The sequence below is a fragment of the Lissotriton vulgaris genome, chromosome 12, assembly GCF_964263255.1.
Source record: "Lissotriton vulgaris chromosome 12, aLisVul1.2, whole genome shotgun sequence".
In the NCBI taxonomy this organism is placed as follows: Eukaryota; Metazoa; Chordata; class Amphibia; order Caudata; family Salamandridae; genus Lissotriton; species Lissotriton vulgaris.
In genome coordinates, this window is record NC_141700.1 from 356,521,286 (window position 1) to 356,537,643 (window position 16,358).

Genomic DNA, 16,358 nt, shown 5'->3' on the forward strand with positions numbered 1-16,358 from the left:
AACACCAGCGCTCTGCTCATACTTTGTAACCCTCACAAGCATCTCAACCATGAGAGTTCTACCACTCACCGCCCTCCGTGCTCCTCCCGTTCCACATATCCAGACATTATCAACCAACACATGGAAATTTAACATCGATTCTCTCCCACCACCTCCCCAGAGCAACAAACAACCCTTTCTACCCTAAAAGTAAAAAATAGAACAAGCACATACTATCCAGAATAACGGCTTTCTAGGACAGTGAAAACAAAGGACAGTGAAAACAAAGCCTATGGAGGTGAAACCAGTGCCTTATAGGAGAGGGATAACGGCTTTCTAGAACAGTGAAACCAACGCCTCACAATCCTCTCCTGGGATCGCCACAAGGTGTTTATTACTTGCGCAAATAATGAAGTTCACCCCAGTACACTGCCGTTTATTTTACTGGGAGGTAAGCCTCCGAGATGCAGCTGCAAAGCGGCCCAAAATGTGCCATCCCTGGGTCCATGTTTCCCCCATGTCAGCACTGCCTATTGCAATCTGGGCGCTCCTCTTAGGCCAAATTTCGTTTCCAGTGTTGGGGTCCGATCCTACCCCACCCCTAACGACCCCATGTTTGCCCATAGACCAGGACTCCACTAGTGAACCCATGCATTACGGATAGTGCACCCATTAGTGCCAGGCACCCAGCCGACCTCCCCCTTGCCCCAGCAGATGTGTCCGGATGCCCAAGGAATCCCTGGGAGGCCCACCTCGTCATCCTTATCTCAAAGCCTCCTGGGCAGCATGGCTCCCCCCTTAAGTTATAATTCGTCTCCTGTCAGTCCTCTGGCCCAAATTTGCCGAAATGCGACCCTCGTCTCACCCCTCCTGTGTGCTCCACCTGCAAGCGATCCCCCCCCACCCCCCCCCCCCTTAGCCACCGCAATAGTCTAACTTTTCTCTAATTGTGTAAACTTGTGTTCCATCTCCATAGCCGCCGTAGTAATATACAGGTAAGCATTTTTTTTAGCTGTACGTCCTTCCATCTTATAAAGAAAGTGCTCTTCCCACACGAGACCTCCTCTGAAACCAATCCATGCCCCATGCTGCAAAAAAAGATTTCGACCCCGCAAAGACCCTTCGTTCTCACAAGCTTACAACATATATCAAAAGAAAACGGAGTGGGGCTGCGAAAGAGGGTGTGTGCCGGGTCTGACACCAAACGGGAATATTACGGCTCCCGGGCACACACACAGCCGCATCCGAGCATATTTCACAGGTCTTTAAAAGACCATTTAACGTGCTAATAAGACTTTTGTTATTCATCTTAGAGCCCCTGAAGCGCCACTCTGCCTGTTGATGGAAGGCCTGCGGGGGTGATCTAAACAGTATGCTGATCGCGCGACACACCTACACAAGGGGCGCGACACAGTAACGTGTCGCGCCACACAGTTTGGAAAGCTGTGACCTATGGTATGCCGCTGGTCTGTATTTACATACATATGAATTGTAAATTTTGATTCTGATAGATACATCTGCCGTGTGGATTCCTCACCTTGTGAATATCCCCCTTGCGTCAGCAGCATTCGGAAATTCTTTTGTAGCCTTGCGCCGACGTGGACTCGGACGTCATAGAGTCACGGCTTCGCTCGCGACTCCGCTGACATCACCGACGCCTACAATAGGCCCACGCCGGCGTGATGACATCAGTTCCCTTTTTTCCGCGTCGTCGACGCTAACGGTTTTTGGGATACTCTGTAGCTTCCAGTTACTCTGTAGCTCTATTTCTTCGTTGTTTCCAGTTCTCTTGTCACTTTGTTCGTTAAAATGTCGACAAAGAAGACGGGTTTTAAGCCCTGCAGGGAATGTGGAAAAATGATGTCCGTTACTGACCCGCACCAGGACTGTATTTGGTGCTTGAGCTCCGACCACGACGTGGATCGGTGTTCGTCGTGTCAAAAAATGAATCCTAAGGCCCTCCGAGAAAGGGAGTCTAAGCTTCTTGTTGCTAAACTGAAGGCCGATAAAGAAAGAAAATCTTCGAAGTCCCATTCGAAGAAGTCGAGATCGAGATCGAGGTCTCGGGAGGCGTCGGCTTCGAAGTCTTCCTCGGATCATGCTTCGAGGTCGCGAAGGAAGCACAAGAAGAGGAGCATGAATCTCGACGTCATTCAGGTGATAAGTCTGGCTCGAGGTCGAAATCACCCAAGAAGATAAGATCCAAGGTAATTCCTCCACAAGAGGTTTCGGATCAGAAGGGCGAGGCTTCGCCTTCGGAGTCGCCTGTTCATTCACTGTCTCCGGCACCCGATCCGACTCCGGCTCCGTCTCCGGCCCAGGAAGAGGAAGAGGAGGTTCCTGAAGATTTTGAGGGTTCGACTCCTGTTGTTGAGACAGATTCGAATCTACCTCGAGGTCGACCTGAGCATCCACCATTTCCAGCTCCAGGTCAGGATCCTTCAGCGTTCCTTAACGCTATGTATGATGTCTTCTCTAAGTCTTGGTACCCCTCTGGAGCGCCTTCGGGTCCTATGGGTCCAATGGCATTTAATTTGGGGGTGCCTCATTCATATGCCCCGGCACCTTTCATGCCGTTTTTGTCGGCTCCGACCCCGCTGTGGCAGTACCAGGCTCCACCGAGGTCGACGCCGATATCGACGCCGGCTCGTCCGAAGTCGGCGACTCCGGCACCGGCGTCGCCCGCTCCAAGCAAGTCAATGGAACATCCTTCTAAGCCTTCGGGTTCGATTCCGACGTCGGCTTCGACGTCGGCTCCGGCGCCGTCGGAGTTGACAGTGGATCCGGCTGCACTCCGAGTTAAGCAGAGATCTAGAAGGGAGGCTCAACGTCTGCTAGAAGAGCAGAGGTATTGTGAGTCTCATTCTGACTTGGAAGAAGGTGAGCTGGATGAAAATTATTTCGAGGATCTAGCAGAGGCTAGTGGACTTGAGTTTTCTCCAGAGTGGGTCTTGCAATCAGGCTCTGATGCTCCGTCTAAGGATGTTCAGCCATATCACGTGGTAATGAGAAAAGCAGCGGGTCTTTTAGGCTTAAAATTGCCTACTGTTGAGTTCAAATCGAATCTGCTTACTGAGGTTCTTCATTCTCCGAGCTCGGCAGTGGAGCCCTTGCTCCCTTTTAATGATGCTTTGACTGATCCCATTATGGAGGTATGGAAGAAGCCTCTTTCTGCTCCTGCAGTCTCGAAAGGTGTGGCTCGGAGGTATAGAGTGACTCCTGAGGACCCTGCCTTTTTGTCGACACACCCTTCACCTGAGAGTTTGGTGATCCAAGCGGCATGTTCCAAGAAGTCAGTAGGTGCTTTTCCCCAAGTTCCTGGTGACAAGGAGGCTAAAAAGCAGGATCAGGTGGCCAAAAAGACTTTCTCTTCCGCTAGTATGGCGTTGAAATCCACAAATGCCACTTGCCTTATGGGAAGATATATCCATGCTCTTATTTATTTTATTTATTTATGGGCTTGTAACGCGCCGGCATCACACCCGAAGGTGTATCTCCGCGCGGTGCTGTGAAGAACAGGACAGACAGCGCTCCAACTAGAATAGAGTTGTCTTTAGGAGTTTCCTAAAGGCTAGATGGCTCGGGCACTTTCTAAGGGAAAGGGGGAGATTGTTCCATAGGCGCGGGCCCATAATGGAAAGGGCACGACCTCCCTGTCTGGTCTTGTAGTGTCTGGGAACCTGGAGTAATAGTTGGTTGCTGGACCTGAGATTGCGGCAGGGGCGGTGGTATACAAATTTCTCGGCCAGATAGTGTGGACCGAGGTTGTGGAGACTCTTGTGTACCACACAACAAATCTTGAATTCCACCCGTTTCCGGATGGGAAGCCAGTGGAGGGCCTTGAGAAGGGGCAGAGATGGAGTTCTAGGGGGGGCATTGGTCACCAGGCGGGCCGCGGTGTTCTGAACCACCTGAAGTTTATTAAGCACTCCTTCGTTAGCTCCCAAGAGAAGGCCATTACAGTAGTCCAGGCGGCTCAGAACGAGGGCCTGGACCAAGGTCTTTCTTGTGTAGTCTGGAAGAAGGGGGAACACCTTCCGCAGGAGGCTTATAATGTGGAAGCACGATCCCGCCGTGGTGCTGGCATGAAGGGCAAGGGTGAGGTCGTGATCTAGACGGACCCCCAGGTTTTTCACCACCTGTTTAGGGGAGGGGGCCTGCCCCAGACTGGAGGGCCACCAGTCAGGGGTCCACAGGATTTTTGCCTCTCCGAATAACATGACCTCAGACTTTCCCACGTTGCACTGGAGAAAGTTCGTGGCCATCCAGCTGGCGGTCGCAGTCATGCCGTTGGAGAAAGATTGTCTTATCTCCGGAGTAAATTTTTTAAAAGTGAACAGCAGCTGCGTGTCGTCAGCGTAAGAGATGGGCATAAACCCGAAGGACCTCATAATATTAGCCAACGGGGAGACATATACGTTAAACAACGTAGGGCTAAGACAGGAGCCCTGCGGGACTCCTCTGGTGATGCTGGCCGAGGGGGAGCTGAAAGAGCCCATATTCACCTTCTGGGTACGCTCGGAGAGAAAGCTGGTAAACCACGCCAAGGCAGATTTGTCAATACCAATCTCCTTTAATCTGGTAAGGAGGATGGCGTGGGATATGGTGTCGAATGCTGCGGACAAGTCCAACAGCACCAACACCACTGACATTCCTCTGTCCAGGGACAAGCGTATAGCATCTGTGACGGAAAGAAGAGCCGTTTCGGTGCTATACCTAGGCCTGAACCCTGACTGGGAGTGGTCCAGACTGCCGGTTTGCTCAATGAAGCTGGAAAGGTGGTGATTCACATGCTTCTCCATCAATTTGCTGATGAACGGCAAGAGGGATATTGGCCTCAGATTTGTCATGTCTGACCAGGGGGTGGAGGTATTTTTCCTAATGGGCTTGACCATGGCCTCTTTCAACTCCCGGGGGACCCGTCCCTCAGAGAGGGAGCGGTTGATCACCATCTGAATGGAGGGACTAAGGACACTCCCAATGAGGTGCATGATACGGGCGGGTACAGGGTCCGCTGGGCTGCCTGATTTAATAGTCCCAATCAGGGAGTTGACTTGTTCTAAGCTAATCTCGGGAATGGAGGGCAGCGTAACAGAGACAGCGCTGATTGTTCCGGGCTGGAGGCTAGAGGAAGCGGCCAATTCCTCAATAGGTGGGCTAGCTAGGGAGATGTTGCGATAAATAGAATCGATTTTATCGGCAAAGAACCCCGCAGTATCTTCACACAGTTTTTGGGTCAGCATTTCCGGACTGTCACAGGCGACGGGCTTGGTAAATGTGCTGAGAACCTGGTACAGTAGCTTTGAATCATTGCCAGCCTCAGACAATTGGGAGACAATGTGGGATTTACGGGCAGCTCTGATGTTTTTATGATAGAGTCTCATGGCAGAGCTATAGCGATCTTTATCGGCCGTACTACGTGAGCTTCTCCAGGATTTCTCCAACTTCCTGCAGACCCTTTTCTCCGCACGCAGTAGGTCCGTGTACCATGGTTCCTGCCTGCGGTCAGAGCGCCGGTTACAGCGTCTTAAAGGGGCAATTAGGTTGACCGCCGTGATCAAGGCATCATTGTATTTAGACAGGGCCAAACTGGTGGAGTCAGAGGGGAGAAAGTCAGGGGGTACAAAAGTAGTTTTGAAAGTGTCAGCGGACACCTTGTACCACTGCCTGCGCCATAACGGGAGGGGAGCAGGTTGGGAGCGCTCTTTGATAAGGGTGGGGAGGGAGAAGTTGATGACAAAGTGGTCGGTCCATTCCACCTGCATTGGAGGATAACAAGTCAAGGAGTGCGAGTTGGACAGGATTAGGTCGAGGGTATGACCAGCCCGATGGGTCGGACCTCTGTTGCACTGTTTAAAACCCAGGGCAGATAGATCAGCCAGCAGGTTACGCGCTTCTGCATTGTCAGACAGTTCACTGTGGACATTGAAGTCTCCAACGAGTACAAAATTGGTCCCTATGCTGATATGAGGAGCTAGTGTCTCCAGGAGGAGGGTAGAAGCCTCGGCACAGGGGCCAGGGGGACGGTACACCAGAGCTCCCTTCCAGCAAGCTTGTGAGGAGGAACCAACTTTGAAAACCAGGACCTCAATGTCCTTAGTACAGCATTGGTCGAGAAAGGTGACAGTGAGGGTGTCTTTGTAAATTACAGCAACCCCGCCGCCGGTTTTGACTGGGCGGTCAAGCCTAAGAATCTTATACCCCGAAGGGATCCCCAAGGTGATAGCGGGGACCAGATGGGGCTTAAGCCAGGTCTCCGTACAGAAGCAATAATCAGGGCGGGTCGAGTGGATTAGGTCCCAAACCTCCGGGTGATGCTTAGGGAGGGATCTTATATTACAGAGTATGCTGTTGCCCCTAGGAAGGCTGGAGCTGGAGTCCTCCGGGGTCAGTGTGCCTGTGGGGGGAGGGCAGGGGTATGACTGGTAGCGGCAATATTTGCATGAAAATGGACCCCCGGGACAGAAGCCGGGGTCCTGTACACAACCTTTCTGCGGAGGTAACCACAAATTTAGTAGATCATTGGAGGAGTACCTGAGTATGTCAGAGCCGCTAGCAGGGGGTGCCGCTAGAACAGGGGTCATGGCCCCTGGCCCCGTGCGGTCACGGACGGGCACAGACGGGCTCCTCTCTGGCTCGTCTCAGGCGCGACTAAGGCGCCCCCTGCGCGCAACCGCTGCGCGCTTGGGCGACGAGAGGGCTTAAATGCCCTGCCTGATGCAATCAACTAGAGCGCTAACAGCGCGATGGTCTGGGTGGGGTCACTGGCTCTTCCTGTCCCGCCCTCCGCTCAATCGGCACTGGTTGCCGTGTCGGACCGGGGCGGGGCAGGGGAAGAATCGAGCGCAGGCCCTCTAGGAGTCAGGAAGTAAGCACGGTCATCACAGTGAGTAAGAAAAAGACTTTTTAAAATAAGGTACACACCAATTAAAATTGAGCTGTGCAGGAGCACACAAACAGGTACCGGCTAGTGTGGAGCGCAGAGCGCTGTAACAAACACAGCAGGTGAAAAAAGCGGTTCGGGGAGACTCTGCCACAGTCCTCCCTTCCGCAGGCTCCCGCTGCTCCTCGCCGCCTTAAATGCCCTGCCTGATGCAATCAACTAGAGCGCTAACAGCGCGATGGTCTGGGTGGGGTCACTGGCTCTTCCTGTCCCGCCCTCCGCTCAATCGGCACTGGTTGCCGTGTCGGACCGGGGCGGGGCAGGGGAAGAATCGAGCGCAGGCCCTCTAGGAGTCAGGAAGTAAGCACGGTCATCACAGTGAGTAACAAAAAGACTTTTTAAAATAAGGTACACACCAATTAAAATTGAGCTGTGCAGGAGCACACAAACAGGTACCGGCTAGTGTGGAGCGCAGAGCGCTGTAACAAACACAGCAGGTGAAAAAAGCGGGTCGGGGAGACTCTGCCACAGTCCTCCCTTCCGCAGGCTCCCGCTGCTCCTCGCCGCCTTAAATGCCCTGCCTGATGCAATCAACTAGAGCGCTAACAGCGCGATGGTCTGGGTGGGGTCACTGGCTCTTCCTGTCCCGCCCTCCGCTCAATCGGCACTGGTTGCCGTGTCGGACCGGGGCGGGGCAGGGGAAGAATCGAGCGCAGGCCCTCTAGGAGTCAGGAAGTAAGCACGGTCATCACAGTGAGTAAGAAAAAGACTTTTTAAAATAAGGTACACACCAATTAAAATTGAGCTGTGCAGGAGCACACAAACAGGTACCGGCTAGTGTGGAGCGCAGAGCGCTGTAACAAACACAGCAGGTGAAAAAAGCGGGTCGGGGAGACTCTGCCACAGTCCTTCCTTCCGCAGGCTCCCGCTGCTCCTCGCCGCCTTAAATGCCCTGCCTGATGCAATCAACTAGAGCGCTAACAGCGCGATGGTCTGGGTGGGGTCACTGGCTCTTCCTGTCCCGCCCTCCGCTCAATCGGCACTGGTTGCCGTGTCGGACCGGGGCGGGGCAGGGGAAGAATCGAGCGCAGGCCCTCTAGGAGTCAGGAAGTAAGCACGGTCATCACAGTGAGTAACAAAAAGACTTTTTAAAATAAGGTACACACCAATTAAAATTGAGCTGTGCAGGAGCACACAAACAGGTACCGGCTAGTGTGGAGCGCAGAGCGCTGTAACAAACACAGCAGGTGAAAAAAGCGGGTCGGGGAGACTCTGCCACAGTCCTCCCTTCCGCAGGCTCCCGCTGCTCCTCGCCGCCTTAAATTCTGAGGTAATATAAATTTTATGGTCATGTTGTGTTCCCTAGCGAGTACCCCACCGACTCCATGTACGAGTTAAAAGTGCATGTAACTTCCCTCCTGTACCAGCTATGAAGACGCAAATACATTTGCGTCCAACGTTAACTTGTCCTCTTTCAGACCCACCATGAATGGGTTTGATGGTCCGTTCCTAAGTATGCTATGCCAACGTCTTTTTGAAGTGTACTCCTACGTTTTTCAGCCTGGCTGAAAGTAGGCCCTGAATCTCTGCCACCGAGCCTCTTTTCTGGCTTCTGACTGCGAGGGCCTCTGCCCAAGCAGCCCCCGTACCCGTGAACTCTGACTTACTTCTAGCGCGGCCCTCCGTGCTCAGCTCAGCCTGCTGCCTGCCAAGATTGACTATAATCTTCGAGTTATCTGTTTTCCTCCCCGAAGATACATTCCAGCCTGCTAGCTTCAGTAAACATCCTTCCTCAGCTACAGGGCTAAAGGGCCGACCTGTCTTTATGCAAGTAATTCATAGCCTCTGTTGCCATGCTTCCATGGAAGGCCCCATGCCCCCACGCTTCTCATACAGACACTCAGGCGCTTATACACGCACTCACAGCAAGTATAGAATAGCTTCTGCTCTAGAGACCTTTCTGCCCAGATAGCTTATCTCCTAAACATCAGATATCAGATATGATAGAAGCACAAGTTGATCTGACATGCCAGACTTCTGTCTCTTTCCGCCAGTGTAAATGTCAAGTCCCCTGCACCCCGTCTATCACACGTCATGCAGCTGCGCGCGCATCCAAGCTTCCGATTTCTGCTGACATTGCAACATTCTGTTAGCACCACCCCTTGGTGCCACCCACTTGCGTCACCTATCAGTGACGTTTCTAGCACACACCCTAGTTCACGCCTAGTTTACGCCTCTTGATGATGTACTAGCACCACGTGTATACTGTTATCTTGTCTTCTCTCAGCTGTTACGCCTCTTACATTGAACATTATGATGTAAATCAAGTATATAAGCTATGTATTGTCAATAAACGACAGCGCGCTCATCTATCCCTTCTGACATCCTGTGTGGTGGTCAGAACATGATATCCTGATTCCTTTATGAGGAATAAAACCCTTAGAAACTCTTACACCACGGACTCTGTTTTCCTTCATTTCGATTGAGTTATTATTGATTAAGTACTTATCTGCATAGAAATTAAGAGAGTAAATTAATTATTTACATCATTTTGGCGCCCGAACAGGGACCCCTCCCCCACCTCACGCGCCGGAAGGTGCGTTGCAATCCGTGTCCCCTGCCATCAGTTAGACGGACCACACGTGTACTGGCAGGATTTCCTGCATCCCCCTCTGACACACGGAGGTGACGAAGACTGCGATCAGTGCCCAGACGAGGCGGTGAGGAGTGCGGAGGATCCCGACCAGAGCCCAGCCGAAGGAAGCAAGGTCCGAGGTGTGAAGAGGCCCACCAGTTTTCCGAAGTTTTCCGAAGTTTTCCGAAGTTTTCCGAAGTTCCGAGTCGAGTCCAGTCGAGTTTTCCGAGGCCTTCTGTTTTCCGTGCTTCCCGGTGAGTACCATTGCTGGGTCGTATCTAGACGGGTTTGGGTACGCAAGTCCGGTCTGCACTGTTTTTAGGCAGTGTATCTGTACTGTTTAGCAGTATATAAAGTATTCCGAATTTCTGCACTGTTACAGCAGTGTATCTGTATCGTTGAGCGGTACATTCAGAGTAGGGGGAAGTTAGCTATGTCTTTAAATGTTTCATGTGATTAATGTCGTGGTATGAATGTGATTGTTTTTGTGCATTATTGTGTTTTTTTGTTTAAATAGTTACAGGCGAAATTAAGTATTAAGGATCAAGCATTTCAGTATCAAGTAGGCACAATGCCGTTTTTTAACAAATTAAAGCAGATAGGAACTAGGAAAGGGATGTTAGAGGAAGAGATTCCAATCCCCCCTAGGGACACTCCAGGTAATTTCATGTATAATAAGCATGGCATAGACGCCATCTTGTATCTAGAGTTATGGACAGATTATACCAAGCACCTAGAGGAAAGATACCGATGGCCAGTTAACGGAACATGGGATGCCGAGTGCATCATAAAGGTAGAAGAAATATTACGGAAAAAGAAAGCTAGACAATCTCAGAAAGACGCCATAGAATTTTGGCGTAAGGAATCACGTAAGCGTGCTGATAGAGCACTCCGTAGAGAAGACAGGCTTAAAGAATCAGAAAAGGCCCAAGAAAACGAATTAGTTACTGAGGGAATTCGAGTAAAAGTAGAACAAATAGATCGTATCCAAAATGGCAAAGTGAACAACATGTATCTTTTGGCCGATGGTACCCCTGACGCCATTTCAGAAATACCGAAAAATTTGCCGTCACCATTAGTTCCAACTAAAGTAATGCATAAGACTACTAAAGACATATTCCTAAATTCATATCTCGAAGATGTAGCGCCAGCTTACACCAATCTGCCTGTTCGTGCCCTGCCTACTGACAGGGCCGGGGGTGGTACTGCCCCCCAAGATCACTCTCAGCCGACACCGAAAAAGACTAGTTCCGTTCCGCCAGCTCCGCCACTTCCCTCACCTAAAACTGATCTGCCGAAACCACTTCAATCAGATCCTACTAAAAGACAAATTCAGATACTGACTACACACAGAGATAATGCCCAAGTTTCCGCTTCAGGAGGTGCGACCGCGGGTCTCCAGACCCCGCCACCGACTCACAGATTAAATCTCAGAGGTATGCAGAGTCCTCTTACGCACAGATCCCCCCGTTCTTCTAATTCATCCCGTCTTGATGCACTAAAAGAAAATATGTCAGTTTGTAGATATGATCCAGAACCTGGACAGGACGACTTAATGATATTAGCGTCTTTACGGTTAAGATCTGCTACTGATAGTTTGTTATGTTATGCAGGAATGAAGGAGCGCCTAGATAGAATATATGAGTTCGTTCAAACGGGAAAGGACCCCGACAGTATTAAGGATGCCCTGGAGAAACAGAAAGTTAACATGCAAGCACTGATACTACGATTTTTCATAAATTGTCTAATAAGAGAACGAGACAGGCCCGGAACAGATCAGAGTGAATTAGATGCATTGAACAAGTGGGGTCAAAATATAGCTGATGGAAAACATGACAGACAAAATTGCATAGAGGCCATGTATAAAAAGATTAAGAAAGCAGTGATAGCAGTACACGAGAAAGAGAAAGAAAAGGCTCCCTCCGAGGAGGAAGAAGAATCTGAAGAACTAGAACCGACTACAAGCACTATAGCATATGTAGGTAAGGGAACTTATCTTAGGAAGGGTATCCGTCCAGAAAGCAAGAGAGTTTTCTTCTCTGCCTTAACGAATCCGAATTCTGCTGAGCATCAGTTCCAGGAAACTGATAAACGGCTTCGAGATCGAGTGGGGTACCATGTACTCAATTCTATGGATGAACAAGAATTAGCCCGATCAGCGGTATCATGGGCCGAAAATGCAGACATATATAATGATGACACCGTAGCACAGACATTTCTGAACCTCTCCCCCGACGAACAGAAATTAGCAGGGGTATATATGATTCAGCACCTTCTCATTAAGTACAGAAAACATTATTCCGATCCAGGTCCCTTACATGAGACACTAGAAGCACTACTGATGGATAGATGGAGAGGCCTAAGCACTAAATTAGTTCAAATAATTCTAGAACAACGACGCAGATATGATACCTTTGTAAGTCCTGAATATGTCCCCGCCCCACCTCCAGAAAGGAAAATGTACCATATGCAGTGCGGGGGTGGTATTGAAAGTCAGAACCCCTTACGAGAAGTACACCCTGTTATGGGTGAGGACAAGGTTTTGAAACGCGTGTATGTGCACACGCCTCTGACTAAATTAGAACTGTTAGAAATGAAGAAATTAGTACCATGCCATGATAAAGACCCTGCAGGTTTCCATAGAGAGCTTAAAGACATGTTATTAATGGGGGACTACACATATGATGATATCATGAAAATGTTGAAAGTATTATTGCCTACGGGTATATTCGAGAAATTAAAGGAAAAGGAATGGGAGGTGGGAGACACAAAGATTGCCTGGGCAGAAATAGAAGACGAAGAGAAAAAACGGGTTCCAGGGTTAGGCCTTGGGGACAAAACTAAAGCATTACCAGGTTTGATAGTACAGGTCCTGCCCAGATTATTGACAACTAGAAAGGAGGATTGGGATGCAATCTCGTCCTGTAAACAGAAACATGATGAAGATACTAGCGACTTTTATTCAAGATTCGAGAAATGTTTTATTATCAATAGTGGCCTCCAGCCAAGTAGCGAGTCGTACCCACATCTTTTTGTATCAAAGTTAGTCGAGAATTCCCTACCGTTAGTTAAAAATAGAGTGTATAAAGTCGAGAGTACATGGCAAGCAAATACGCCATCCCAGATGTTACAAATGTTACAATATCACCAGAATAGAATTAGGGAAGAACAAGATCAGGAACAGAAGCGCATGAAAGACACGAAAATGAAAATGTTAGTAGCCCAGACGGTCCCATCCGACAGTCACAGGAAAGGTACGACCCAGACAAGTCACGCTGCAGCTCCTGTTAAAGGGACATGCAATTATTGCAAGCAGCCAGGTCACTACGTACACGAATGTGCAGTTCTGAAACATAACATAGCGACAGGTAAAACTAAAGAGAGACCGCATCCGCCTAGACAAGACCATAACCAGCATCAGTCTACACAGAATACACAGCCCATGCATGCATCTGCACAGACAGCACAGACCGTAGCAGTACCACAGCCACAGCCCATTGCTGCAACTCAGCAAGTCTCACAACAGATGTACCAGTATGCCCAGTCTGCTTACCCCGAATATTCCCGATATACATGAAACAGCCTAGAGAGGGAAGGTGGCTTGCCTCTTATCGAGATTCCTGTAGATCAAGAAGGTCCTTATGTACACAGTCAAGTATTGGGGAAAGATAGAAAGTTTTTAATTGACACAGGGGCAAGTCGCACTACAATAAGTCATGACGAAGTTCCAGGGGCACCCCTCTCAGGCTCACAAAATGTTTCCCTTGGTTTTTCAGGACAACCTATTGTAAATGAAGTATCAGAACCAGTTCCCCTGGCTGTGGGTCCATTATCACGCGTTACAGACCTGTTGCTAACAAAATCATGTCCGGAAAATCTGTTAGGAATTAAAACACTGAAGGCTCTAGGAGCTATAATATGCTGCTCCCCGGAGGGGGTTAGACTCTTTCTGCGGGATTTCAAGGGTCATTACGTCCTTCGTGAGTTTGACGTCAGATTGAAAAATGTACCTGATTACTTGTGGGCAAAAGGCCCAACTGATGTAGGATGTATGCACATTACACCATACCGCGTTACCCTCAAGGCAGGTGTTGTATTACCCAGAATCAGACAATACAAGTTACCACCCGATGCTGTAGCGGCTTTACTGAAAATCATTGAAGAGCTCATTGCCCAAGGAGTGGTCGTCGAGACCGACTCCAATATCTGTAACTCACCCATCATTCCGATTCTTAAACGTACTGATCCCAATGCACCGCCAGTATATCGGCTGGTGATTGATCTTCGAGAATTGAATAAATGCATTATCCCACAGTATCCTGTGGTCCCCGATATATCATCTCTCTTGACTGCTATTGATTCAGAAGCAACGTTCTTTACTGTAATTGATCTCAAGAACGCCTTCTTCAGCGTGCCTATTGATCCAGAGAGCCAATATCTCTTCGGATTCTGTTTAAATGGACGCAGTTTCAAATTTTCGCGCGCACCTCAAGGATTCACAGAAAGCCCCAGCATCTATAGTCAAGCACTGAAAAGACAACTAGATTGTATTCAAATGCCAGTTAACACCGCTTTACTACAATACGTCGATGATCTGCTGATCACCGCACGAAGTGAGCCCGAATGTGAAAAAGCATCACTGACAGTTTTACATTTCCTGGCCGACAAGGGACACAAGGTGTCTCCTTCGAAGCTACAATTCTGTGTTCAGCAAGTTGTGTACTTGGGTCACTTGCTGTCCAAAGTGGGGAGACAGCTCACTCCCGATCGCATTCAGTTAATTGTGAACATGCCGCAACCCAAGACACAAAAGGAAGTGCGGGCCTTCATAGGCCTCACCTCGTACTGCAGACAATGGATTCCCCAGTATGCATTTCTAGCTAAACCACTCATCCAGTTAACGACACAGGAGGCAGCGACTTCGACTGTCCTCCCTTGGACTCAGGAACACACACAAGCTTTTGAAGAATTAAAGAAAGTTTTATGCCAAGCACCAGTTTTAGCGACACCATGTTACAGCAAACCGTTTACACTTTTTGTTACAGAACGTGATGGCACAGCGTTGTCTGTCCTCACTCAAGACCAAGCAGGTTCACATAAGCCTTGTGCTTATTTTTCTAGTACATTGGATTCAGTAGCTCAAGCACTCCCTGCGTGCTTAAAGTCAGTAGCAGCAACAGCGTTAGCAATAAGACAAAGTGATTCAATTGTTTTAGGTCATCAGTTAACAGTTCAAGTACCACATTCTGTAGAGGTTTTGTTAAACAGAACCCAGACTCAACACTTAACTATAGCACGACTGACAGGTTATGAATTAACACTATTCCAGCCACACATAGAAATCAGACGTTGCAGCATCCTGAACCCAGCAACACTGTTACCTACAGTTATGACAGATCCAGCTCCGCATGATTGTATAGAAATAATTAATGCAGTAACTAAGCCTAGACGAGACTTAACAGATGTCCCATTGACAAATCCAGACCTGACACTTTATGTGGATGGTTCATGCATGAGAACAAGTACAGGAGAATTAGTGGCCGCGTACGCCGTGACCACTGAAACTGAAATTAAAGAAACACATCGTATTGACACACTGTCTGCTCAAGCGGCAGAGCTCATCGCTCTGACTCGAGCCTGTATTCTAGCCAAGAACAGAAATGTTAACATATACACAGATTCCCGCTATGCCTTCGGAGTTGTACACGACTTCGGAGTCCTCTGGCAAGAACGAGGTTTTCTGACTTCCCATGGGGCCAAGATCCAACATGGCCCCCTCATTCAAGCACTGTTAGAAGCAATACATTTGCCCTCGGGCATATCAGTCATGAAGTGTAAGGCACATACTAAAGTCACAGATTCTGTTTCCCAGGGTAACGACCTGGCAGACCAGACAGCAAAACATACAGCACTGACTCACACCCAGACTACTGATGTGACAAAGACAATAGTCCAGACCCAGTGTATGGCAGTTAGAGATCCCGCCCTAGATGTAATTGATATCCAGACACATGCTACTCCAGAGGAGATAAAGAAATGGACTGAACTAGGAGGGATTCAGACAGATCAAGGTTGGGTGACGAAGGGAAAATCTATATGGTTTCTCCCCGACTCAATGGTTCAAGTCATGATAAATACAGCACATAGTCCTGCCCATCTTGGAGAGAAAGCCATGTTAGACAGTTTACAGAATCTCTGGTACAACAAACACTTACGAGCAGCAGCAAAACAGAAAGTGCGTACTTGCATGATCTGTTGTCAGTTCAATCCAGGTAAAAGTGTCCCTGTTGAGCAAGGTGGATTTCATCCTCCCGATCACCCTTTTGAAGTCCTCCAGATGGATTATATCCAGATGAATAGCTGTAGAGGATTTAAGTATGTCCTTGTAATTGTTTGTGCTCTGTCCCGCTGGACCGAAGCATACCCAGTCCCAGACTACACTGCTCCGACCACTGCCAGACAGTTGGTTCGTGAATTCTTCCCACGGTACGGTTTGCCCCGTGTCGTGTATTCAGATAACGGACAGCCGTTCTCGTCCGAGCTGATGAGACAAGTTTCCCTCTTGCTAGGATATCAGTGGAGGTTCCACTGTGTCCGACATCCCGAAGCAGCTGGCCTTGTAGAAAGGCATAATCAGACACTAAAAATCCGTCTTGCCAAGATCTGTCAGGAAAAAGGGGTCGACTGGATAGTCGCCCTGCCCGTGGCACTATTCTACATGAGAATGGTCGCCCACTCGAGATCAGGGCTATCCCCGTACGAAGTGGTCTTTGGCAGACCGCCGAATATGTGGGGGACGCCCGTTCCGAAAAAGATCACTGATATTGATTGTAACATGTTGACAGATTACCTTGCCTCCTT